This window comes from Bombyx mori, chromosome 7 (assembly GCF_030269925.1).
Source record: "Bombyx mori chromosome 7, ASM3026992v2".
Classification (NCBI taxonomy): Eukaryota; Metazoa; Arthropoda; class Insecta; order Lepidoptera; family Bombycidae; genus Bombyx; species Bombyx mori.
Window position 1 is genome coordinate 1,206,081 of NC_085113.1, and position 27,573 is coordinate 1,233,653.

The 27,573-nt window shown below is 38.7% G+C and overlaps 1 protein-coding gene across 10 annotated transcripts in view; it reads right to left on the reverse strand.

The window, feature by feature from the left end:
* LOC101742048 (LIM domain only protein 7) overlaps window positions 1–27,573 on the reverse strand; it is a 210,030-nt gene that overhangs the window by 65,197 nt on the left and 117,260 nt on the right. The gene's annotated exons all lie outside the window — the stretch shown is intronic.

The following is a 27,573-nucleotide window of genomic DNA, read 5'->3' on the forward strand; positions in this document are numbered from 1 at the left end:
CTTTTTTTATGGTAGATAAACACCTTTCTTCTTTTTACACATAATCTGAAGACAGAAAATTGCGAAAATGCATTAAAATACATTTAGAGTTTACGGTAATAGTTTTTAGGTACATTTTCGAAGATATATTCAAAAAGAGAAATTACTGGACAGTCTAATTAATTATCTTTGATCTTTCATTACTATTAGAGCGAATTTGCTGTAGTCAAGTAATGATTCTAGTCGAGCAAATATTTCACTGCGGGCAATGGACTTGGAGTTAGTTTGCCGTTAGGGGCGCTGTTCCAACTGCATACAAATTTGAGTTAACTTTTACGCAATCGAGAACGTTAAAAAACTCGTACTAAGTACACTGCACGCCATTGCTAATACTCATGAATGATTTTAACTATTTTCCATCAAACACGCTCATACACCAGAATGCTACGAATAGAATACAAAAACATTATACATGAAATTTCTTATGTACTTCTAAAAACTTAAAATTTTGATATTTTTAGCGCGTTTCAGGTGTCATTAAGATACATATAAAAAGAAGCCCGAAAATAAGACGTTTTGTAAATCGATGATATTGCAAATTTTGTTGGCACTAAATGGATACGAATTATGAACGAATAAATATGTAGCTTTTGTCCTATCTATACAGACTGGTCATACAAATTATTCACTGACTCACTAGTTCAGTCAAAACGTCAGCATTTGCTGCTGCCTTTTACACCAAGGGGGTAATTGCTAACATCCCAAAATTTGTCGGCGAAATTGAAGAATTGGTAAATACCCGTTCAAACTCGATTTTACCAGATACAAGTGAACTAAGCGAAAAAAAAAACTTACAATACTGCCAGTTATCTAAACTACGCGCCTGTCACAGTAATCAACATAGTGATTGTCCGGCAGTAGTGACAGCACACGCGATCTTACGTAATATAAACATTACGAATAAAAAAATGCAACTTTCCATTATTTTTTATTATTATTACGGAAAAACCAAAGAATACATACATACATACATATATATGTTTTTTTTATTGCTTAGATAGGTGGACGAGCTCACAGTCCACCTGGTGTTAAGTGGTTACCGGAGCCCATAGACATCTACAACGTAAATGCGCCATCCACCTTGAGATATAAGTTCTAAGGTCTCAGTATAGTTACAACGGCTGCTCTGCCCTTCAAATAAAAACGCATTACTGCTTCACGGCAGAACTAGGCAGGGTGGTGGTACCTACCCGCGCGGACTCACAAGAGGTCCTACCACCAGTAAAAAACTTATAGTAACAGCAGTAAATTTTTCGTAATCGGATTAAATTTTTATCTGCCACAGATAAATACGGCTTTACTTGTTTTTATTGGCGCGAACTAACGGTCAACGGAAGCAGTAACTCATTCACAGCACGAGAATATCACCGCCCAATTAAAAAAAAAACATTCTTTGTTTATAGAGCCGGTATCCCAATGCTATTAAGTCTTCGAACGCAGCAAAAACGTCGTAGTGTCTATGGACTACTATAACCGCTTAACACTGGTTGGGTTGTGAACTCATCTGCCTATTTAGACTACTCTCGAATTTTACGATTTAACTTTTTTCAGAAAAACTAAACTCATAGTAGTTAATGGTAGGCAGCGGCTTAGCTATGCTTCTGGCATTGCTGATGTCCATGAGCAAAGTTAACCACTTACCATCAGGTGGGCCGTATGTTCGTCTGCCTACAAAGGCAATAAAAATAGCAATAAAAAAGGCAATATAAAAATCGTATTAAGGTTAATTCTAACAAAATACTTTAATATTAGTACATTATAACTTAAACATCTTAAGAACTGTTCTCGAATCCAAAACAAGAAATTTATAGAAAGAAAAGAAAAACGACATTACGCAATCTCTAACTTCCCATAGCTTTGTAGTAATTTATTCAAAACAGTGAAAGTAAGGGTTTTAATCTCGGCGAATAAGTTTAGAAAATATTTACCAGCAATCGTATAACAGCTGTCAAACGCTTTCACTGTCAATGCCAATTATAAAACAATCGATGAACCACGCCTCGCGATCACGAACTTAACATATTAGTTAAGATCAAAGTGTGTAGCGTAAAACGGAAAGTTATGTTTAAAAAAAAAAAAGGAATCCCTAAGAAACAAAGTTCACTAAGGCAGCTGCACTCGCATTTAAAATTAGAACATGCAATCCGTTGAGCCGTTCTAAATTTCCGTTCGGTATGCGGTTTAAATTTAGAACTAGACTTAGTTCACCGTTCGACACTGTCGTTTGTCACTCGCTCGTTCTATTTTTAAATTCGAATGTTTTTTTTTTTTGTAATTTACGTTCCGTTTTACGTTGTGGGACCGGTCGGGTGTCGCGCGTTAACTAACCAGTCGGTTTGAAACTTTCGCAGTTTTCCACGTTCGTGGACGAGAGAGGGGAAAGTAAGCTATGATAATTAATGCATTATTTCAAATGTTGATGGCACGAAGCGTTTTATTGATACAACGATTAAGTTTTAATGCGCAACAATACCAGGAATTTAATAGACAATGTTTTTTAAATAGGAACACGATTTAGCGACGGGTGTTGGTGTCGTTAACAAGCTGGTTTGTGCCACCATCTTTTTTTTTATTGCTTAGATGTGTGGACGAGCTCACAGACCACCTAGAGTTAAGTGGTTACTAGAGCCATCTACAACGTAAATGCGCTACACACCTTGAGATATAAGTTCTAAGATCTCAGTATATTTACAACGGCTACCCCACCCTTCAAACCGAAACCCATTACTGCTTCACGGCAGAAATAGGCGGGGCGGTGGTACCTACCCTTGCGGATTCACAAGAGGTCCTACCACCTTCTGTCGCAAAGCCGACAATCGTTTGGTTTGAATTAAGGCTCAACCACTATACATAGTAATTGAGACCTTGACTTCATCTCCGTTCTGTACATCCGTGGAGTGATCTCTGCTTCTGCATCAACAAAAAACTATCGCGACAAGAGCTTGTCAGAAAAAAATCCCTTTGATTGATATCTTGTAGCTAAAGAATGGCACGCGCTCTTAGAGGCCTCTATACAAATCATAAATCACTTATATCGTAAAAAGTATTAAGAAAAAGAACAGATCGCTATATTACACCATCCCAAGTGATGTGGTTTGGCGAATGTTGGCCAAACCTCATCGTGAATTTATTTTACAGAATAAAACAAGAAAATCCCTAATTTCAAATTAATTCGATTCTTTCATTTTACTAAGCCCTTTAAGCTTTTGGATCATAATACATGTTTTAAGGTCAACTTTAAGAGGAAAGCTACAGGGATGATCGCTTCAGTTCATGTCATAGCCACGTTCAACGTGCAACGTATCAACACCCTAAAAAGAAATATTCAAATATATTCAGGGTCACACTTTCAAATTACATATTTAATACTTTTACAGTTCAATCTCACATTTACCATTTTATTATATAATGTTTTGAAATTTCTATATGTATTTTTCATAGCAAACAGAAGGTAGGTAGCAACATATTAAAAATGTCGATGAAGAAGTCTTTAGTCGTTCGCGAAGATGAAGAATATCCACTATTTGAAAAATCGGAAAAAAATTAAATGATAATGATAAATGTTAAAAACGAAATTCAAAACATCAAAGTAGTTTTAATTATGTTTGCTCGACCCGTGAAAATTGAAAATAATTCATTAATTATAGTCATTCTCGTGTCGTTTGTCAGATTGAGTTGAAATTTCTAAGTCGTTATTGGTACCCAAATCATTTTTGAGTTGCTCCTCTAGAGGGTAGCTTTTCTAGCTGTATGTAGCAAGCTAAATGTATCAAAAAATACGATAATTGGCGCAAGAGTCGTTCTAATAAATGGCTCGATTAACATTTACAATTAAAAAAAAAACTTACCAAATTTATCTCCACGAGACAATACACTAAATAATATGGCTAACATCTACAAACACTGAACAGAGACTGCGAGTTAAATAACATCGAATACGGCAGCTTTCACGCCGCGCACGTGAGCTTTATCGATAATGGGCTTATTTGTAAACAGTCTGTGCGCAGTTACGAAAGCGCTGCCGTAATGAGGAATTGCAATTCCACGTGTGAATCCCGTTAATATGGTATGATCGAATTATGCAGTTGCAGTGTGGAGGTTGGAGGATCTTTGGGTGGAAACGTTAGTTGACTTTGAATTTGCTTATCATTGCTAATAGTGTTAGAGGACCAAATAGCGGAGGAACTGGGGATATCTATCAGCGACGCACTCCACCGGGCTGCAGGGCGGGATCGATGGAGACAGTTGGTTGACGAAATCGGACGGAGTCACGATCCTCAGCAGTGAGGAACCGATCGAAGAGAGAGAGAGTGTTAGAGGTTATCTCCAATCGTAGCAAATTGATGCAAATAGCGTACTGGTGGTACGACCTCTTATGAGTCCGCGCGGGTACCACCAGTTATTTCTGACGTGAAGCAGTAATGCGTTTCGGTTTGAATGGTGGGGCAGCCGTTGTAAGTATATTTGAGACCTTAAAACTTATATCTCAAGGTGGGTGGCGGCATTTACGTTGTAGATGCCTATGGGCTCTGGTAACCACTTCACACAAGATGGGCTGTGAGCTCGTCCAACCATCTATGTAATAAAAATAAAAATAAATTATCCTTGACAACTGTATTAAAATCATTAAAAATGGATAAAATATATAATTTATATATTTGAAGAAACCGTGATCCAGTTAACCTTAGCGGTGCACTTGTAGGCAAGTATTTAAAGCTACAATTTCAACAAGTTGAACGGACCAGAAGCTTTATGCTTTCCCACGCTCAAAAGCTCCGATGAATTCGAACAACCCGAGCCGTTATCTCGCGAAGATTATAAAAGTAAACGTTCGTATGAAAAACGCTCTGTGTAGCTTTCAAAGGTGTTCTGTTCTGAGCTTTTATTGACGGGTGCAGTGCGGTAGCAGCAGATGTTACGATCGTTACTTTAAGGTTAGTTATTATAGATAAGTTTTTATGTATTACAATTTGTTTATTTATATACATTAGCGAACTTAATGTCTAAGGCATTCTCTACCGGTCAACGATAAAGTCATGCAAAATAGGTCATGGTACGTGCATTTGATGAATAAATTGAACACAATATACACATCAAAATAACTATATTTAAATTGTATACAGACAGTTTTTTTGTTAAACTCAAACTAAACATTTTTGATGATGACTGATGATACATCTGAAGAGAATAGAACACAGACTCTAAACGGCCGTCTGGTGTAGTGGTAAGTGACATGGTCACTACACAAGGGGGTCGCGGGTTCGAATCCCGCCAAGGGAAGATATTTGTATGATAAATATAAATGTATTTCCAGGGTGTATATTAAATATATGTATGTGTATAATAAAAATATTATATTTATTTCCGTTATCTGGTACTTGTAACACAAGTTCTTTACGAACTTAGCACGGGACCAGTTAACGTGGCGTGATTGTTAGTAAATATTTATTATATTTATATTTATTCTATAGATGCATAGATGAGCCGAATGCCGCCACACTTCTTGAAACATGAGGTCTAAGTCTCAATCAATTTTATAACGATTCTCTGGCCCATTTATAATGAACTCTATCAAGAAGCGAATAACGTCAAAAATCAACCCAGTGAGTTGTTGATGAACGATCACACATACGCAGCCAGCGTTCTAATTAAGTGAATCACGTAAACGTGACTCGCTTCACGTAATTTCAAAACGTTACAATATATTTATCTGTCAAATGAATCTCTTTGTATCAGCTGTTGACCTCTTTCGCTGTATTAATCGACAATTAGCATTTATGGTAGGCAGCGGCTTGGCTCTGCCCCTGGCATTGCTGACGTCAATGAGCGACGGTAACCACTTACCATCAGGTGGGCCGTAGGTTCGTCTGCCTACAAAGGCAATAAAAAAAAAAGCAAACTTGCGTACCTACGATTTAGTTCACTGGCACGCGTGTTTTAGTAATAAGTTCTGGATAATTCATTTGATTTACATCGATGGGTTCTTGGTATGTTTGTCGACGTCGCCTAAAACACGTCATTTCGGATCCTCCCGATCCACTAAAGGTGCTTTTAGGTACCTCAAGCACCGCTCATCGTTCTCGTCGAATCCGTCGCTTGCGACTAAGGGCTCAACGAGAAAATTAACCCACAGACAGCCCACTGAATTTCTCGCCGCATCTTCTCAGTGGGTCACGTTTCCGATCCTGTGGTAGATTCTGCGAAGCACGGCTCTTGCTCTTGCTAGGGTTCGTGTTAGCAACGTCGTCAGGTTTGAGCCACGTGAACTCACCTACTAGTTAAGGTGACGCTGAAATAGCCTCTCAAGGCTATCAGCTTAGGTAGGAAAAAAAAATTATATTTAAGTTTGTCACCTCTAATTTGGGAAACAATATGTACGTTCTATAAAATAGAACACTCACATCTGCCTGTCAAAAGACGCTGAGACAACGACTTGACATTCATTCATGATGAAAAATTCCGTCACTTCCACTGCGATCTCAATTTATACTTAACATAACCTTAGTTTAAAATAAATATATAGCAAGCAGATAAGCGTGTTTCTGCATCATTATAAAGTTCAATAGTTGTCGGCACATGCTAAGATATATTAGTGAGTTTTTATGATCAGTCGAGGACAAATCGCCATTGGCTATGCATGTTTATACTCCTTTGAATTACAATATATTACGGTAAAACTGGCCCTTTAATAAGCCTTCCGATAGCTAATCATAATTTAGATAAATCTACGGCTTAGGCTACTGTAGTACACTAATAAACCAACGAAGCAATGAAGTTCCCGTGTCCGATAAGAGCGGTCACTGACCCTTTTCACCTTCGACGACCTATTCTAATGTAAGATCCAATTTGAAAATTGCAGTGGACATTTTTAATCAATCAGAAACATGTGTTAAGTAAAAATTTGTACCGATACGAAAAAAATTAGATGAATCTATCTGAAGGACAATAGTTTTGTATATAACGGACAATAAAAAACTTATTTTTATATGATGTTTTTACGGCTCCGACGGCATCCGCAATCGCGTACTAAAAATGTTACGAAGCACGGCTCTTGCTAGGGTTCGTGTTAGCAACGTCGTCAGGTTTGAGCCCCGTGAGCTCACCTACTAGTTACGGTTACGCTGGAATAGCCTCTCAAGGCTACCAGCTTAGGTAGGGAAAAAAAAAAGGTGTTTTATATTAGCACTGTAGGACATACAAGCTTATAGTTCATCTGATTGTTAACGCAACACGTCTTATTAATAAAACGAAGAAAGGAAGTGGATAAATTTGAAGACGCAGTGTGTGTGATGTGGCTATGCTAAAGTTGAAATTAGCCAACTGAGTTTCTCGCCGGATCTTCTCAGTGGGTCGCGATTCCGATCCGGTGGTAGACTCTGCTAGGGCTAGTGTTAGAAAATTCTCTCAGGTTGAGCTCACCTACACGTCCGGGCGTAAAAAAAGTTGAAATCGCGAGGGTAGGTATAATTTTTTTTTAAATACATACGTACCTAAAATGTGTTCTCGGACGACTTTCACGATGAGGGAATATCATCGTGTAAGAAAATGCCAAATTACATTGTCTTATTCGAACAGAGATGTAATTTTCTAGTTGTTGTTACACGACACACTAAAATACAGTAAAGAAATGTAGGTCAGGGTCGTGATAACGTTAGTTCCAGAAGTTACATAAACATCGAGCCTGCGTCGGCGCCTGTTTGTTATCAAACGTAGCGGTATGTTAATTTTAGGTTTAATGTATATTTGACAAAGTAAACTGTTTTAGAGATAAAAGAAAGCAATGATTACAATCCGCCTACTGAAATGTTCTGTTTAGAAATTTTATGTGAATAAAACGTGTTTTTATGTTGCACAATTTCATTTCAAGCAGTTTATGGACAATAGCAACAACACAGGTGAAGCCAAACCGCTATCTAAGGAACGTGTTGTATAATTCAGATCTTGACGTCAAATCTGAAGGTAATCTGAAGGTACCCGGCATTCACACCGTATGGTCCATGCGCCATGAACTCTACCATTTAACTCCAATGACCAAATTGTTTTTAGTAAATGTATTTAATTTTTTCAATAAGTAGCCTCATTGACATGAATATTATTCAAGAATTCAAAATTCTTTTGCCACTTTTTTTGCAGCTATTGTTAATAAGATGCGTGAGCTCGTTCTATCCTAATATATGTATCTAAATAGGTCTACAAAAACATCTTCATGAAATCTTACAATACTGTGCATTTTATATCTCGTGAGTGATTTAGGAAACTACAAAACAATGAACAGGGAAACATCAAGTGGACCACTATTTCGCTTTCTGCAGAATACAACATTAATATACATACCAGATTAAAGTCCTCCAATTTGCACTTTTACTATGTTTTTTTTAAACTAATAATCACTGTTTAACCTTGAACCTATGTCTCCGTGTTCACGACAGCTGCGTTACACTGTGACCAATGAAGCGTCACCAACTCAAGTGAAATTAATAAGATTAGCGCGGACGCATATTGTAAATGTCTACACCGGTTAGTTTCTGTGTTTGTTCTAAAATAAATAATTACATATCGACGCTTGAAAGGCAAACGTGACTAAGCGACAATAACTGCTTTGTACATATAAATGAAAGGCATTAACCATATTCGATGCGCAAAAAAAATAATTCTAGGTCTATTAAAATCATTTCAATCCTACAGCTAGATTCGTTAAAATATAATTTTTTTCAGGTATTTCAACTTTAAATTAGTCTACTGTAATGTTCACGCATTGTCGCTTAGTCACGTTTGCCTTTCAAGCGTCGATATGGTCACTTGGACACAAACTAAGATTCTCTGTACTATAGGACCGCGAGACCTATTTACGATACATTTGAATATACACACAAATAGATATTAAACGCCCAATCGTCGCACAAATGTTTGCTCAAAGTGCGAATCGAACCCATGATCCTCGGCCCAGCAGTCGGTGAAGTAACTACTGCGCCACTGTGTCTAATGCGATTTTTACCGGAGAACTAAAGGAGAAGTCTAGCTTCTTTACTGTAAGCCAGGGGTTTCCAAACTTATTTTGTATACTACCCACTTTGAGAATAAATTATTTGTTAGCGCCCCCATTTTTTCACTTACTTAAAAACCACTATAGCGAGAGCTCAGTCGGTGTCTAAGAGTTCTCCTAGATTAAATTACAAATTGCCTCCCAAGCCTCTACACAAAGCCCCCATTTTTGTTTTGGGTCTCTTACCGCCCCCCTTTAAGCCTGCAGTGTCCACAAGGGGGCGTTATCGCCCACTTTGGGAAAGACTGCTATAAGCAGAAGTTCGAAAATATTGTCGTGCCCTTTGAACCGAAACTCATAACTGTGGCCGATAGAACTACGAAGTATTGTGAAACCTACCCGAGCTTTCGGATTATTAGGCCAGTACAGAACAAAAATATGGGAATGGTGCCTTCCGGTGAGCGTCGGATTCTGAACGTATAATATGCATCCGGGCTTAGAGAAATATCAGATACTATAAAAAAGAAGCCGTAAAGCATCTCTACGCGATCATGGTAATTGGATCAGATTTATTTATAAATTGAAGAACATATACTTGCTTTTTTATATTTGTGATTTGCATTCAAACGCAGTTTATAGATTTGTCGATTCATTTTATTGCATCACGCGGCACGCCACTGGTTTATCAGTAGTTTTTGTTATTTGTTAATTTGCGAAGCTCAACTTCTGCGAGTCCATCAGCTCTCTGAAACGACTTTGCGTAAGACCTCTTCTCTCCAGATTGCCGTACAGCCAGTGGAAGGAGATTTCGTCGAACCCCTGCTCCCCTAGTCTTTCGAGGGCGGGAAAGCGATCTATGAAGATAATGAGTTCTGTTTCTCTGTGTTGATGTAGATAATAATGATTAGCAATGCGTACGTCACTGACTTGGCACCCTTTTTCGTCGATTCATTTTGTACTATCCAGGCGAACTCTGCCTTTGTACTTAAGTTTTTCAAATTCTCGAAACACCTTCCATTCGTTTGCCGCTAGGGGCGTTGTTCCAACTCCATACAAATTTGAGTTAACTTCTACGCGATCGAGACGTTAAAAACTCCCACTAAGCACACAGCTTGTCGAACAAATGATTCTAAAGTCCGAATAGAAGAGAAGAATATTCCGGTAACCATACCTGAACTTGTACTACAAAGACGTCAAATAGCTACCAGACCAACATCATGACGTCTGAGACACCTACATTGGCAACACAAATGAGGTTTCGATGGTGACGCTCACACTGTGGTCTGATAACCACTTAACAAGTGGAACATGAGCTCGCCTTGTCATCGACAGCAATAAAACGACTCTTTTATTCAGCAAACGTTCAACTACCTACGAAGCATGTTTAACTGTACTACGGGCCAACACGTACTGCGTCACGCTCGAAAATTACCTACTCTACACGTCCACTTGTCATATCCAGTACACTTTCACGTAGCGTCTGGTGAATTTTTCTATTTAGTATATACGTCGGTGAACAGGTATTCGATAGATATACTCAAAGATATCCTAGAAGAGACAATTGAATATTTCAGTTCCAAAGAGTAACTGTTTCAAAAATTGTAGCATGTTCTTCGATCGTCGTTGTAGTTTTAACCCACTGACACATCTCACTGATTTTCTCGCTGGATCTTCTCAGCGGGTCGCATTTCCGATCCGGCGGTAGATTCTGCGAAGCACGGCTCTTGCTAGGGTTCGTGTTAGCAACGTCGTCAGGTTTGAGCCCCGCGAGCTCACCTACTAGTTAAGGTTACGCTGAAATAGCCTCTCAAGGCTATCAGCTCAAGTAGGAAAAAAAAAAGAAAAAGAAAAAAACGAAAAATAAACTTATAACTGAAACTGGATTGGCAAAAATAAATTCATTGATACTGCGCGTGTCTTCTTAAAACTATACGTAATCATATAACATAATATTCAGGATAATGAAATAAATTAAAAATAATCACCGGTAAAAGTCATTTAGTATCCTAATTGTTTTAAGTCTTTTTTTATTATGTATTTGAAATGATGTTTTCCGGTTAAGTCATGTGTAATTTTTGACGGAACGATGACCGGTGCTTAAGGTACCTAGAAGCACCGTTAGTGGATCGGGAGGATCCGAAATGACGTGTTTGGGCGACGTCGACTGCTTTCCATTCTGTCCGCAGGATCGGGAATGTAGTTACCGGCGGCCACGATGAGAGGATTCTCGTGTCGTGCCGCTTTGTCCAAGTGGTATCGTTATCTGTTAGTGTGTGGTTATAGTGTGTGGTATAGTAATCTTATTGACTTGTTACTCTTTGGAACTGAGGTGTTGATATCTATATATTAATACGTGAAGCAAAAACTTTGTATCCCTTTTTACGAAAATTGCGCGGACGGAGTATGAAATTTTCCACACTCATAGAGAATATAGAGAAGAAGTGCACAATGTTAATATATTTTTTAAATAATGCATAAAAAGATACATTAAATCAATAAAGAAAACATTACACACACTACATATCATGTATTTGACGCACACACGCATGCATACTATTTATTGTCAAACTTTTGTTCTTGACGTCTGTTGTCAAATTGAGATGAAATACTGTTTGTCTTTGTTAATATTTTTTATAGTGTAGTCTTGGCGAAATTTGTGATTATAGAAGTATAAAATACAATCATAATAGTGTACAAACTTACAATGCCAATTAATTATAGTCGAATTTCGACTACTGTTGGGACCTCTAGTAACTATTAATGCCAGATACAGAGCTACAGTCCGCGCGCGAGCTCCGAGGATTTTTAAGGAATGTTGACGTAATGAGCTAGTGTTGTAATTAGTCGATATTGCGCTATCGACATCACATCTTAAGCCTCCGTGCGAGTGTAAATTATAAAATAGTTTTATGAGGGTATTATGAACTTGAAAAAAAAATATTGATCACGTATGAATTTCATTTAATGAACTGATTTTTATTGAAGAAAATGAACGTGAAATCTTACTAATTACTCTCGCAATCAGATTAATCAGTAGTTGAAGAATTTGATGTACTCTCCTCTTGATGTCACTCTCCTCACATACTTCAATAATAAATGATTCGACAACGTCCTCCATTAAGCCATCCTTTTGCCAGAAATGTTCCTCAAATGCTAAGACATGTTTATTATGCTAGTGCTCGCCATTCCTTTTTCATCAAATTAAATAGCTATTTGTGCAAACAAAAAGACTTTTAAGTGTAAGACTATTTATATTAGAAATTACACGTAATTAACACTGCTATCGCAAAATTAAAAACAACGAGTCGGTAAGCGTACTCTTACGTTAAGGTCAACACTAGTACTGGGAGAGTGCGGGGTATGAAGCGATTGTCGGGCGCGGTGCACGCCCGCCCGCTTCCTCAGCCCCCGAATCCTCGGAGCACGCGCGCGGAGTATAGATAATTAAGATACGACGTTCTTATGTTTGTTTATTGTTATTAAAGACATAGACACAAAAGAAACTTTCGCATTCATAATCCGTTCGTCTAATAATTTTAAATGAGATTATAGGATTAAAGAACGAACACTCATAGAACATTCAAATAAGGAAATCAAAGATTTCACTTTGCCACATTAAGATAACGTTTTGATTAACGCGCTCACAGAGCAAGTGTTGTGGCGTATTAAAATCGCAGGAGGTACAGCGCTTCTCAAATGTTTTCAACGCGTAATATGTACATGCTGTCGAGTAAGGCATAAGGGCGATATAATTCTATGCAGTTATTATCAGGAACCACAAATTAGTATAATAAATCAAAGGACATAAGTATTTTTGTTCGCACATGTTTTTTCATGTAGATACTTCAATCAGATCTAAAGGTTACGTGAGCCTCATTTTGACTAGTTACGGCTAATGCTAAACTAATTATAATGGTTAGGGAATATCACTTTGCCCATAAAAATAAAAAAAAAAATTACACGTGCAAAGTTTTTTTTTATTGCTTTGGTGTGGACGAGCTCACAAAGCCCACCTGGTGTTAAGTGGTTACCGGAGCCCATGGACATCTACAACATAAATGCCGCCACCCACTTTGAGGTATAAGTTCTATGGTCTCAGTATAGTTACAGCGGCTGCCCCGCCCTTCAAACCGAAACCCATTCCTGCTTCACGGCAAAAAATATGTGGTGGTGGCACCTACCCGTGCGGAGTCACCAGAGGTCCTACCACCAGTAAAAAAGTGTGTGTAAAGGATGATTGTACTAAATAGAAATAATCTTTTAAAAGTAGTTCCCTTTAAAACGATATATTTAATGTGTAGAGAACGACTCCGGTTAGAACATTTGTAATCTTTAGAATAATACTTAAGCAGATTATGTGAGAAGCACTTAATTAGTTAATACATATTAAGTATCGCAATTAAGCGAGTACTTAATTTAGTTGCATAATTCTGTTTCTAGAACGATATACTATATTTCCACCTTCCATCCGGAAAATGTAAAATTTTAATTTCGAAGTTGATTTGTTCAGGGTTTCAAAATATTATTCAAACTGAATTCAAAGTTACTATGTCTTATGTAGGGATATTGAAGTATTGAAAACCAGCAATAGTGACTACCACTCTACTACTCGGATTCTGTTTAGAGGGGTAAGATGTTCGTTGTAGTAATGGGGTGATGACAGCTTCATATCGACGCTTGAAAGGCAAACGTGACTAAGCGACAATAACTGCTTTGTACATAAATGATGATAGGCAATAACCATATTCGATGCGCAAAAAATATATATTTCTAGGTCTATTAAAATCATTTCAATCCTACAGCTAGATTCGTTAAAATATTTTTTTTTCAGGTATTTCAACTTTAAATTAGTCTACTGTAAAGTTCACGCATTGTCGCTTAGTCACGTTTGCCTTTCAAGCGTCGATATACTTCACTCATAATACTATTCAACACAAGACTTCAGTATCATAACTCCTAGCGTATAGATACGTCAAAAGCCTTAGCAGGCGAGTCGTGAGCTCATTTACCCTCTTGTTTACTAAAATAACGCCTTTGTAATCAGAGTGCGTAGTGCGAGTTTGTTAACGTTCTCGATAGCGTAAAAGTTAACGTTTGCCTACGTTTGCCGCTAGGGGCACTGTTCCAACTGTATACAAATATAAGTTAACTTTTACGCTATCGAGAACGTTAAAAACTCGCACTAAGCACACACCTCTTCGGCCCATAACTACTAGAATTCTTTTAAATTCGCTATCGTCAGCAACACAATGTTCATTCACTTTTGCATCCACGGTGGTGATTAAAACGTATATTTCCCATGGTGACAGACAATGGACAATAAACTACGACTTGTGACCTTGGAGAGTGAACGTCTTGTTTTTTTTTTTATCTGTTTGAAAGATAAAAATGTAAGGTATAACTAAGTAGGTTGGATTTGGCAAACTAGTATGATTAAGGTCTTTGTTTAATTACGCTCAACGTCGAAGAATACTTCGCCAAAAAGTTTTATGGCTGGACGAAAGTAAAATAGGTGAAGGACTCCCAACAGTCGCTTGGTGGACCAGTACGACGTGTATCATTTTTGAGAACAAAAAGTGCCTCAATCGACATGTATTATCAGTCATTCCGACACTGCAAGATTAGAAAACCCTACCTTGCTTGAAGATAGATACACCAAGGAGTAACAAGATTATTTTTCCCCTACCTATCCGCTGGTAGCCTAAGAGGCTATTCTAGCTACATCCGAACGGGTAAGTGAGCTCATGGGCTCAACCTGAGAGAATTTACACTAGCCCTAGCAGTGCTTCGCAGAATCTACCACCGACTCGGAATCGCGACTAACTGAGATGAGATGATGATGATGATGAGGTCTTTTTTGCTACGTACCATCCGGCTATGGAATGAGCTCCCCTTCACGGTGTTTCTATGCTATGGCATGTCCTTTTTCAAACGAGGCTTGTGGAGAGTATTAAGAGGTAGGCAGCGGCTCGGCGCTCTGGCATTGCTCAAGCCCATGGGCGACGGTAACCACCCACCATCAGGTGGGCCGTGTGCTCGTCTGCCTACAAGGGCACAAAATGATCCGGCGAGAAACTCAGTTGGCCGTAAGAAGAAAAACCAACAACAGTCTCAACCGAATTTCCCTAGTACTTTTCAAGTGCCCAAACCAACGAATTCCAGGACGAAAATTTACGATAACTATAGGGCCCGCAGTAGTCGAAATTCGACTATAATTAATTGTAAGTTTGTACACTATTATGATTGTATTTTATACTTCTATAATCACAAATTTCGCCAAGGCTACTCTATGAAAAAATATTAATAAAGACAAACAATATTTAATCTATTCCCAATTTAACCACAGACGTCAAGAACAAAAGTTTGACAATAAATAGTATACATGCGTGTGTGCGTCCACTACACGGTATATAGTGTGTGTAATATTTTCTTTTTTGATTTATTGTATCTTTTATGCATTATTTTAATAAAATATTAGCATTGTGCTCTTCTTCTCTATATTCTCTATAAGTGTGGAAAATTTCATACTCCTCCGTCCGCGCAATTTTCGTAAAAAGGGATACAAAGTTTTTGCTTCACGTATTAATATATAGATATGAAATCGCTTGCGCCTTGTCACATCGTCACGCCTAATCAGTATATGTAAATATATCGAACGCACACACATACATCTGTTTTTAGCTGTACAGATATAGGTTTACCTTGTAAATATTACAATACAATGAACAACCTACATAAAATAATCATTATCGATTATCGTGTTTAGATAACTGTTAGAACGAAGCGAGCCGTATTCAGTTCACCGGGTCAAGGAAGGCTGTGTTTGAACAGGTGCTGAAGAACGTAGGATATAGGATTATTTCAGGATTGTGGAAATTTCATTTGGAGATGTTATTAGGGTTTTTGTTGTGTAAATGACTAGTCAATGCCTTTAAATCTTTGGGTTTTGTGGGGGGACTCGGGTTTCCTCGATATTTTATGATGAGTGGTATGAGTAATGGTTTGACATCATCAATTTTGTACTATTACAGCACCAGCCATCGGAGCAGGAGCCGCCAGTACTACTACTAATACTATCCTGGACACGATGCATTCATCCACTTTGTGTTTCCAGAGATTTTTGACATGTGCCTTACGAAACAGCTCTACACCCACCCGCACGGCATATTTGAGCGATAACGCGATTGAAAAAAAAACTAAGCATATTATAGATTTAAGAACAACAAAGTTGCTTTTTATATAAACAGTCTTATTTTTGAACGCAAATTAACATTAAATAATAAAAATAAAAAATACATAAAATTTTCTATGCAACATAAAAATGTTGTATCGTTATCGAGTTTTACAAGCGATCTTGACCTCTAACATTAAGTTGACCGCTGCGGAATTCGTTTATTGCATCTAAAATATCGATTTAAATGTTTGCGTCATTTAATGTACGATAATCGATTTTTGTTTATCGATTACGCTTAAAAACATTACATCCGTGTTCTGATATACATAAAAAAATTTAGAGATGATTATCTAGTAACACACAATGAGCTGGACACTTAGCAGGTTGAAATTATAATAGATGGAGTAGGATAGTGGAATGGTGATCGAGACTCAGTCGTAGAGGTGCCGCAAGACCTATGGCACGGTAGACCGATGATATAGTCAAGTCGTCGGGGATGACGTGGATGAAAATGGCAGGGATCGAACATTATGGTATAAGGCCCAGTAGTGGTTGCCAAAGGGCTGGATATGATAAAAACACAATACACTATACAAATGCAAACTCAAAAACATAGTACAATTTTATGGAAAGTTTTAAGTCGTCATGGCCTAAAAGATAAGACGCCCGGTGCATTCGTATCGAGCGATACGATAGTGCCTGTGTTCGAATCCCGGAGATAGGAACCAATTTATCTAATTAAATACGTACGTACTTAACATTTTATTGTTTTCATGAATGATTTCCACGATGACGAAATAGCATCGTGTAATAAAAAAAATAAAAAAAATCAAACCTGCAAAATTGAATTTGCGTAAATACTGGTTGGTGGTGCTGGAGTCATGGTCCAGGCGGCTGGCCGATCCTTCGGCTGGTCGTAGGACCGTCGAGGCGATTCGCCCGATTCTTGTGGATTGGGTGAATCGTGACAGAGGACGCCTCAATTTCCGGCTCACACAGGTGCTCACTGGGCATGGTTGCTTCGGTGAGTTCCTGCACCGGATCGGAGCCGAGCCGACGGCAGGGTGTTACCATTGTGGTTGCGACTTGGACACGGCGGAGCACACGCTCGTTGTCTGCCCCGCATGGGAGGGGTGGCGCCGTGTCCTCGTCGCAAAAATAGGAAACGACTTGTCGTTGCGGAGTGTTGTGGCATCGATGCTCGGCGACGACGAGTTGTGGAAGGCGATGCTCGACTTCTGCGAGTGCACCATCTCGATGAAGGAGGCGGCGGGGCGCGTGAGAGACGCACAAGCCCGCCGCCGTCGAGCGGGGGCCAGGGAGGCGGATCTCGCCCAAGCCCTGGCCCTCTAAGTGTTTCGGGTCCCCCTTATATGTCGGTCTGGGGCCCGGCGAAGGGGGCCTAAGAAGACGACGTGCAAGCTGCTCTGCACGCGTTTTACGCAAGAGCATCCGGGTGACGGAAGGCCGGCTATCCTCGACCCACGCTGGTTCTGACCCAGCGGGGTATTTCGTAGGATAACCCATTCAAACCGGTGCCATCTAGGCGGGCTTCGGACAGCCTGCCGACCGAGAGGGCTGGTGGTCGTGGCGCCGACGATCGCTGGCCTGGCGTCCCGAGGGGGAGGGTGATGAGAGAGATGTGCTCCGCACTAAACGCTTCGCTTTCCTCCCTTTGCCTCTTCATGAGTTCTGTCTCATGCGAGGTTTGGACGTTGGTTGTTGAGTGACAGGTTTTAGTCGGTTCGACTCCGACATGCCCCACCCTCCATCCCCAGTGGAGGGTGGGAGTCCGGCGATTTCCTTCTGAACAAAAAAAAAAAAAAAACTGGTGGTAGGTAGGACGTCTCTTGAGACCGCCCCACCCACCCCGCCTATTTCTGCCGTGAAGCACTAATGCGTTTCGGCTTGAAGGGTGGGACAGCAGTGGTACCTACTGTTAAAACTGAGACCTTAGAACTCATATCTCAAGGTGAGCGGCGGTGTTTACGATATTGACGTTTAACGATGTCGGTAACCACTGAATACCAGATGGTCGTGTGCTGTTTCACCGATCTAAGCATAAAAAGACAGGTTTCCAATTACATATAAAAAAAAAAAAATTTTTATACTGTATTAAAAATATGAAATTGGATGCTGGTTAAACGCGAGATTAAACCTTAAATTTAGGTTTAATTAACGCGAAAACCAAGCATACAAAAGTCAGTTACTTTAATAAAAAGTTTTCAAATAAAAAAGGTTTCAGTATTTTTAATTTGCATAACAAAACAAATAAAAAATAAAGTTCCATTAATGATTTTCATACAGAGTTATAAATGTTCATTACCACTAAGCACTCGTGGATATATGAGCGTTCATTTTCGGTACATAACGATCCCAGGATATGTTAGTGATGCTAAGAAGCAAACGAGATTAAAAGCCTGTTAGCAGAGCATTGACTCCACCTTGAGACGTGAGGCTGAGTTCTCAAGTTCATTTACAAAATTAATTTTGCTAATGATCTCATACATGCAATGCGAAACGCGCAAGAACTTCGGAGAGCTTCCGTACAGCTTTCAGTTTACCCTTACAAAAACGAAAGTCAAATCCCGGGAGCCCTTTGAAGGACGCCGCCAATGTAAATTGTAAGGGATAAACGCTTCCGTCAGCCCGCAGCTGTCGTTCTGTTATTCGATGTGCTTTAAGTCATACGATCCGATTTTTTTTGTCGTGTAGCGTATGAAAAACAAATCCAATTAAAAATATTAATTTGAAAATTTGTCCAAAATATGATGTTTGTCGTAAATATTGCTAAACAGCAAGTCTACTTAAATGTAGTTAAGATTCAAACTCAGAAAAATACCTGAATGACAAGCTAATGCATTTCTGCATACCATACCATATTCAGAGTCAGAAAATCCACGATTCTGCCTAGGTGTGCCGTGAAACAGCCACGTGTCTACGAGATTAGTCGACGGAAGTCACTTTGTGCCTCTATGAGCTCCGGTAACCACAAAACACCAGACGGACGTGAGCTCGTTCATCGATTAACGCAATAGAAGGCCGGATGGTACGTGGAAGCAAGTAAGGAGGGTAAGTGACAAGGTAGCAGACGCACCGTCAATAAACGCAGCGATGAGGGTTGTAGGGATGAACACTCGGCGGCGGGTTGAAATGGAGGTTTCTGGATCATCGATCCTCCAAGTATTTTTTTTTATTGCTTAGATGGATGGAAGAGCTTACAGCCCTCCTGGTGTTAAGTGGTTACTGGAGCCCATAGACATCTACAACGTAATTGCAGAAACAAATCATGTTGCTCCACACACCGCAAATTTCCAAATGATCCGCTCATTGTATTTCCCGAAGACACTCCACACGCCCAGTCCGGAATCAAAAGCTTAACGATTAAAACCCCTGAGCCAGTAATTACAATACGCGTACACAAAAACTTCTTAATTACAATCGTTACCTCGGATTGTCGTAACATTTGCATTGTTAGTGAATAATGCACATAATTAGAGTTTTCATGTCGATAATGAAGAATCGAAATGGTCGTTGGGGCCCTTGGGATTTTTTCTTTCTATTCATTTACAATTCGATGTGCATTTCAAGAGTTTTAATTGTCTTGAATATTTTATGTGAGTTTTAAGAGAAAAAAAAACGATTAGCTATTTTTGGAGGCTGTATTGTGTATGTAACTATATTGGTATAGTGTATGATGTGAATGATCAGTACCAATCCGGCCAGAATAGTAAGTCCGACAAAAATTAGCAGACTTTTGTATGCCATATAAAACAATACAATCTTAAATGAAATGAAGCACATTAAGCTAGGTACCTGTGAGAAATGATGTAGCAATAAAAGGGATAGGAGATAGACGATTGTGAAGTCAGGACGAAGATTGAAGGGCAGAGTGACGGACGACATGTGCAAAGGGATAATATGCTACCCATTGAATTTCTCGCCGGATCTTCTCAATAGGTCGCGATTTCGACCCGATGGTATATTCTGCGAAGCACTGCTCTTGCTAATGTTAGAAAATTCTCTAAGGTTGAGCCCGTGAGCTCACCTGCCCGTCCGCAAAATCTTGAATAGCCCCTTAGGCTCTACCAGCCAATAAGTAGGGTAAAAAAAATGAAGGTTTTTAAGTCGTGCTAGTTGTCAAAGAGTAAATTAACCTATCATCTGTAGTTTATTAAGTTACAGCGAGACTTAGTAATAGCTACTACAGCTAAACGGTGGACAGCAATAAAGGAAACGATGGGAATAATATAATAGCATTATAAAAGCGAGATTAAACCTGTAATAGTGGTCTTAATTACATTTGTAGTTAACTGCCGACATGAGGTCTATACAAATTTGAATGCCGCTACACACATTGAGACATTAAGATGTGTCGTATTTACTGTTGAGCTCACGATATGTTAGAATTTTGTTACTAAGCATATTTTTACTGAATCGGTACTGTAGTTCGCGCCCTGACCGTTACGCCGCGGATCGTGGGTTCGATTCCCATATCGGCCAAAGCATTTGTGTGTTGAACAGGTTTGTTTACAATTGTCTGGGTGTCTATTATCTAAACCCCATAACACAGGGAATCCTAAATTGGTACAGGATTACCGTGCGTAATTTGTTCCAACTTATTACTATTATCACCATGTTGTATTATCATTTAGAATACGCATATAATTTTTGATTGACTTTCGGAAAAAAATATTTAGAAACAATTGAAACTATCAGATCTCGTATTCACGTAAACAGTGTAATTTTTTTTAATAATTCATTCATTTCACTCATGGTACATTACATCACTGAAACAACAAAGGAACTTACCTATCTATGTGGCGCACCTAATTATAGAAAGACACGACACGTGACGCATACTACGGCGAATCATCGTCGACCTAAGACCGTGTTGAACGTGGAAAATGTATTTATTATGAGCGCAGTTACTGGTGGTAGGACCTCTTGTGAGTCCGCGCGGGTAGGTACCACCACCCTGCCTATTTCTGCCGTGAAGCAGCAATGCGTTTCTGTTTGAAGGGTGGGGCAGCCGTTGTAACTATACTTGAGACCTTAGAACTTATCTCAAGGTTGGTGGCGCATTTACGTTATAGATGTCTATGGGCTCCAGTAACCACTTAACACCAGGTGGGCTGTGAGCTCGTCCACCCACCAAAGCAGTAAAAAAAAAGTTCATTAAACAGGTTCAGTGTTTGGGGCTACTCCCCTTCGTGTCATTAAATATATCAATGCAACGCTGAGAATTCGGGAATAATTTCGTACATACATATAAAGCAAAAATGTTTGTGGTATGTGCAATGGCTGTGCAGTAGCATAGCATTGTCGATGTCCTTGAGCGATGGACACCACTTACCATAAGGTAGGCCGTATGTTTATTTTCCAATTAAAATTTATTGGGCACGCTTTTGCCAATCGATGTTGATGGTACACCTCTAGAAGTTGTTCAAGAGTATGTCTACCTGGTACAGACCCTACAACTAGGTAGAAACAACTTTGAGAAGGAAGTGACCCTAAGGATTCAGTTGGGCTTGGCAGCGTTCCGGAAGCTTCGTCAGGTCTTTTCGTCGCCAATACCACAATCTCTGAAGACAAAGGTCTATAATCAGTGCGTCCTACCCGTGCTTACCTACGGAGCCGAAATGTGGACACTGACTGTGCGACTAGTCCACGAACTAAAAGTTACTCAGCGAGCTATGGAGCGAGCTATGCTTGGTTTGTCATTGCGAAACCGAATACGCAATGAGGTCATTCGTGCAAAAACCAAAGTTATCGATATAGCTCGCAGATTTAGTAAGCTGAAGTGGCAGTGGGCTGGTCACATATGTCGCAGAACCGATAAATAACCGTTGGGGTAGACGTGTTCTGAAGTGGAGACCGCGAACCGGCTAACGTAGTGTAGGACGCCCTCCTGCTAGATGGAGCGACGACCTGCGCAAGGCAGCTGGCAGTAACTGGATGCGTAGAACCGAAGATCGGGTTCAGTGGCGAGCTTTGGGGGAGGCCTATGTCCAGCAGTGGACTGCCGCAGGCTGATTATGATGATGACGGTTTTGCCGCCTATCATGGCAATGGACCCCTCCAATTTAGCTTCATAGTGTTCAAAACACTCATCATGACGTCGTATTTCAAAGTGATTTCCCTCTTCCCGTGACGGAGAGGCACTGCAATACGGTTGATGGGTCTTAATGTGATGGACGAACATTTCAGCTAATTCCGTCGGGGAATCAATGACGCCATGGTTAGGAGATGGGGACAGTCACTGCATAATACTAGTGAGACTTCGAATATGTGTTCCAAGGTGGTTGACGGATTTGGCATAATGATGTCTATGGACTCCCGTAACGTAATACCGGGTGGTCCGAGAGCTGAATCACCCATATGCACATTAAAAAAAAGATGTGTGGTGTCGTGGGACACCGGATAGGAACGAAGTTCCTTATTATAAAAATATTAATTTTAAGTTATATTCGAGGTATAAAGAAAATAAAACTGGAGGTTTCGCAACAACCCACGGTCATTCGGTAACGTGCGAACTTATTGTGGTACACTTCATTCACGGTTATTTGCATAAGAGTTAGTGTATTGCGCAAACGAATGCTCTGAGATCGTGGTCAATGAATGATAAAAAAATATGTAATTTTTTGTAAGTTATTACAAAATTAAGTCGTACTGTGTGCATTATTAATAAAAATCTTACGTTACGGACGTATTTTCCCGGTTAGAGTACCCCTTTGCATCGTCCCATAAGGAACTTCGTTCCAAAAAAATCGTGTTTGTAAAACTTTTAAAATAAACAATACAGAATATTTTACAAGCACAGTTTCCAAAACACAAGTTCGGAACATAATAATATTAATCTATATTTGAAAAATCCGTTCGCATCTCGAAACTGGCAAAGGAAGTCGTAATACCGACCGGCAGACGTTCTCACGGCGATTAACATAAACATTATTATACAGGCTTCCTTGTTTCGTTTACCGTTTTGACATTTCGCGGTCTCAATACAAAAACACTTATTAATTAAAAACGCGAAAGTATATTATTACAAGCGGCTCGCTCAGGCTCCGCTCGGATCTTTAAAAAAAATTTCAACGATATTTGACGTTGTTTTATTTTTTTAAATAAAAGAACACTTATTGCGGCGTAACCATAATAGTTAGAAATATGCTGTGGCGACACTTTTTGTAAATAATAATGTGTTCTACAAAGTCGTAGTACATTATTTTATTCTATCATCAATAGTTTTCGCAGGGCACGCGAAAGAATATTTTAGGTATTTTTTTTACACCTTGGGTTACCTTATTGGGGTTTTAGTAAGGATCCCTAATTTTTTTCAAAAAAGATTATAGCCTACGTCACTCGGGAATAGTCTAGCTCCCAAACAGTGAAAGATTTTTTCAAATCGGTTCAGTAGTTTCGGAGCCTATTCAATACAAACAAACAAACCAATCTTTCCTCTTTATAATATTTGTATATGTATAGAAGTATGGATGAAAGTGTATTTCGATACCGGTTTTCCCAACCAATTTAATACTATGTTCTTATGAAATAATTGGTACGATAAGCAAATGCGCGTACTTATTTTTAATTATTATTTTATTAAACGTAAATTTTATGTAATTATGAATTGCGATGAGAAACATTGTTTTTTTTTAAAGATTTTTTTGTCACTCGGGAATAGTGTAGCTTCCAAACAGTGAAAGAATTTTTCAAATCGGTTCAATAATTTCGGAGCCTATTCAATACAAACAAAAAACAAATATTTCCTCTTTATAATATTGCGATGAGAAACATTGTTTTTTTTTTAAGAATTTTTGTTACTTAAGTATTTTTTTGTTTATCATTAAATTAGTATTTAAATAATCGTACAATGTAAATTTATCTGCCATACGATATTTTCCGATGCCGTCATGCCGCCCGCCATAACGATACGGATCTATAATTGTAAATACCTTGTTACTGCTATCTTACATCTATTATTCAATTTTTAATTGTGCGAATAGCATTATAATTGAAATTAAAAGTAAATGGTTTATGTTTTTGTTGTTTATACTTTTAAAAGTTGGTTTATAAGGTCGAAAACTAACTGCTTGCGTTTATAACACTAGTCTAAGTGTCTCTCGTTCTATAAGACACAGGTTTTGTAGTGAGCAAATATGGGGCGTTTAAATCATAGCAATCTAATAAATACACTTAATGTTTTAATTTGATTTAATTTCCTAGACATTTTTGCTTCACAATAGAAATAGGGCAAATGTTAGTTACAGTAACAACTTAGGCGAGCTCGACACGTAATCTTCTACAAAAATCTTATTAAGTTTGTGAGTACGTTCTACGTCTACGGTCTTTAGATGTGTCTAGAAGTAAATTATGACGCCATCGGTGTTGCTACTCAATTGCCCAGAAGAGAAGTAGTTTTTTTTTTATTTCATCATAACTTTTAATGGCCTAAACAGATTTGAATGTATGGGGTATCGACAGAATCTCTACATAATTCCGAGTGATTATGGATTTATTAAAAAAAACACAATAAAATCAATTTTAAAAGTTTTGGTCTTGTTTTTACTTTACTCTTTTTAGCAGAATAGACGTTTAATTGATTATTTTTCAATTACCTACAGTAATAAAATAAAATAGTGTTAATAGTAGTCGAGTATTTGTTTTCGTCTTGAAAGTCGTGTTTGTCCATCTAAGCAACCAAAAAAACATATGGCACATAATAATCGATTCTCGTTGGACTTAAATACGATGACCAAATATGAATAATTGAAACGTCCGTTTTTAATTATAATTTTAATCATCATAAGGCGAATTATAAATAAGTCACAAAACAAAAGTCGAGACGTTTTAATTGAGTCGACATGTCAAGGTAAGACATGTGTGTAATTTGAAAATTGTCTCAATTGATACGGGTTCTTGTTTTTCTCAGAAAAAAGTTTACGTTTAATACAAATGAATATGCAATTTCAAAAAGGGCACATGTCGCATATTTTGTCAAATACGTTTTTTCATATGCATGTAGTTTTGAGGCTTACCTACACCCGTTTTATAATAATTCCAGTAATTTTCAATTGCTAATTAACACTAAAATATATCTCTCAAAAGTTAATATTTTAAATTTTACACTGCTTTAGAAAATAATCAGTTTTTTTCATTTCCTGAACATTTTACATTTTCAGAGATGTGCCCTTTTCGAAATTGCATATTCAAATGTTGTAGCACGGTTTTACATTAGTTTTATATTTCAGCGCAGTCACTATTATTTAGTTCCAGTCATTAGGTCCGTGGTAGTGTCCATTGACACTACGACTTGACTTGACCGTGCGATGGATCGACCAATTCAAGTCAGCAGTTGACGGTTATTTGCGTGAGCTTACCACTCACCACCAGCCGGGAGAAACGGCGATTGCTTTTTAGCAAGAAAAGAGTGTTACGACAAAGAACAACAATGTCCATGTCAACTTAGGTCAAATCAGAGCTTCTGCACTTAAAGTAGTATGTTTGGGGTTGTAACGTGGTATTTGAAAGAGGGGTTTTCACTCAAGCGTCCGATTGCCACTAATATTATTTAGAAGAACGGAGGGGGCGGAGAATGCTGGTTAATGCAAATTGTGCCATTTCGCCTCACGAGACGCCAGATCTCTTGGTCGATGAGCTGTGCGGAACCTGCATAGACGGTGCCTCCACGCAGTCCAGGAGATTACGTTGGGGCGCGAAAAAATGGCTGCTCTTTATTATAATGTAAACGCGTATAGAGACAGTGATGTCTTCATAAATACCTGCAGTTGTTACCATACCGACATTCAGAAGGCCCGCCCACTAGATAAATTTTTGGTTGGCATCAAGTAACTTATATGAATATTTAATGTCGTAAATTCCCTTTTCCTTACCCCATCCTCCTGCAAATGAATCATTAATTTAGCTGACGGACAACACGCTACAATACTCAAGTAGTTTTAATTGAGTTAATTCGTTGTTTCAATTGTTCTTTGTCTTATAATTATTACGTTGTCTTTGATACTGAAATATCTTCTTATAGTTGATTTTAGAGTGGGCACGTCATTATTTGATGTGTAATACAACGGTTCTTTTGATGTAGACACGAGCATAATATCTCGGGAAGGGTGTAGAGTAACTTGAAAGGAGTTATCGAAACATGGAAATATTTGGCGCTGTTTACGCTACAATCAATGTACAACGCACATTCAGATAGAATTTAAAAGTTATAAGGTTTGTTGTTATTGCTTAGATCGGTGGACGAGCTCACAGCCCACCTGGTGTTAAGTGGTTACTAGAGCCCATAGACATCTACAACGTAAATGACGCCACCTACCTTAAGATATGGGTTCTAAGGTCTCAGTATAGTTACGATGGCTGCCTCACCCTTCAAACCGAAACGCATTACTGCTTCACGGCTGAAATAGGCAGGGTGGTGGTACCTACCCGTATTATAGTATTTCTCCGTTTTGAGCTGTTGACCACAGTAGCCCTTCCTACGTCTCCCAGGCTCTGTATCGGGCGAGAGTGCAGGAGAGCCATCACTTGCTTTAGTCCCGTGCGTCCCCTCAGCATGCATGACCATGCAGAGTTACGGCCCCCGGCCCAAAAAACTGGGTTGAAACGACGTAATCCCATCGATCGAGGTCGATTCCAGCGTCGTTTTTATTGACCAGTTTCAGTTTGCTAAACGTGAGCACTCGTGAACACACTACGTAGCATAATACTTTGAACAAAAAAACTGAATTTAGAGTTCGTAAGTTTAGTCTCGAATTCACCTTTTGAATAAGGGGCAGACAATTCGAACAGAGCATTCTCTGAGTAGAATAACTTAAATACATATTTTAACGAATGAGGAATGTCACTAATATTTATAATGTTTGTATGTAAATGTAGTCCGCACACATACATCTCCCGTTTTGTGGCACATGCTTTACCGGTTAAAAACATCTCAAAAGACACGTCATGCCGCGTGAGTTACTTGTACAAACACTGTAACTAGGCTAGAACATGTCCTACTTCCATTTAGGGATGTCGCATCAATGATTTATTTTTTTGTTGTTGTTGAGAAGTTGTTTAAAATTTTTTTTTTATTTCATAATTCATATCCGTTTTATGCAATTTATTTTTCGGAACGTTTTCCATCAAAACTATTGAGTAGCCATAGTAAAGCGATATTTTACTTCATATGAAGACAGTGATAGAAAATGCTTTGAGAAAATATATAATCTATTATTAGTTATTCATTTTAAATAACTACGTGTAATAAAAGACTTATTTTATAGTGGACAAGTATGATGAAATTGACGATCAAATGAATGAATCTAATAATGTTTCTGACAGCCCTACTGCTGTGTTAAATGGGCGGCTAGTGTGA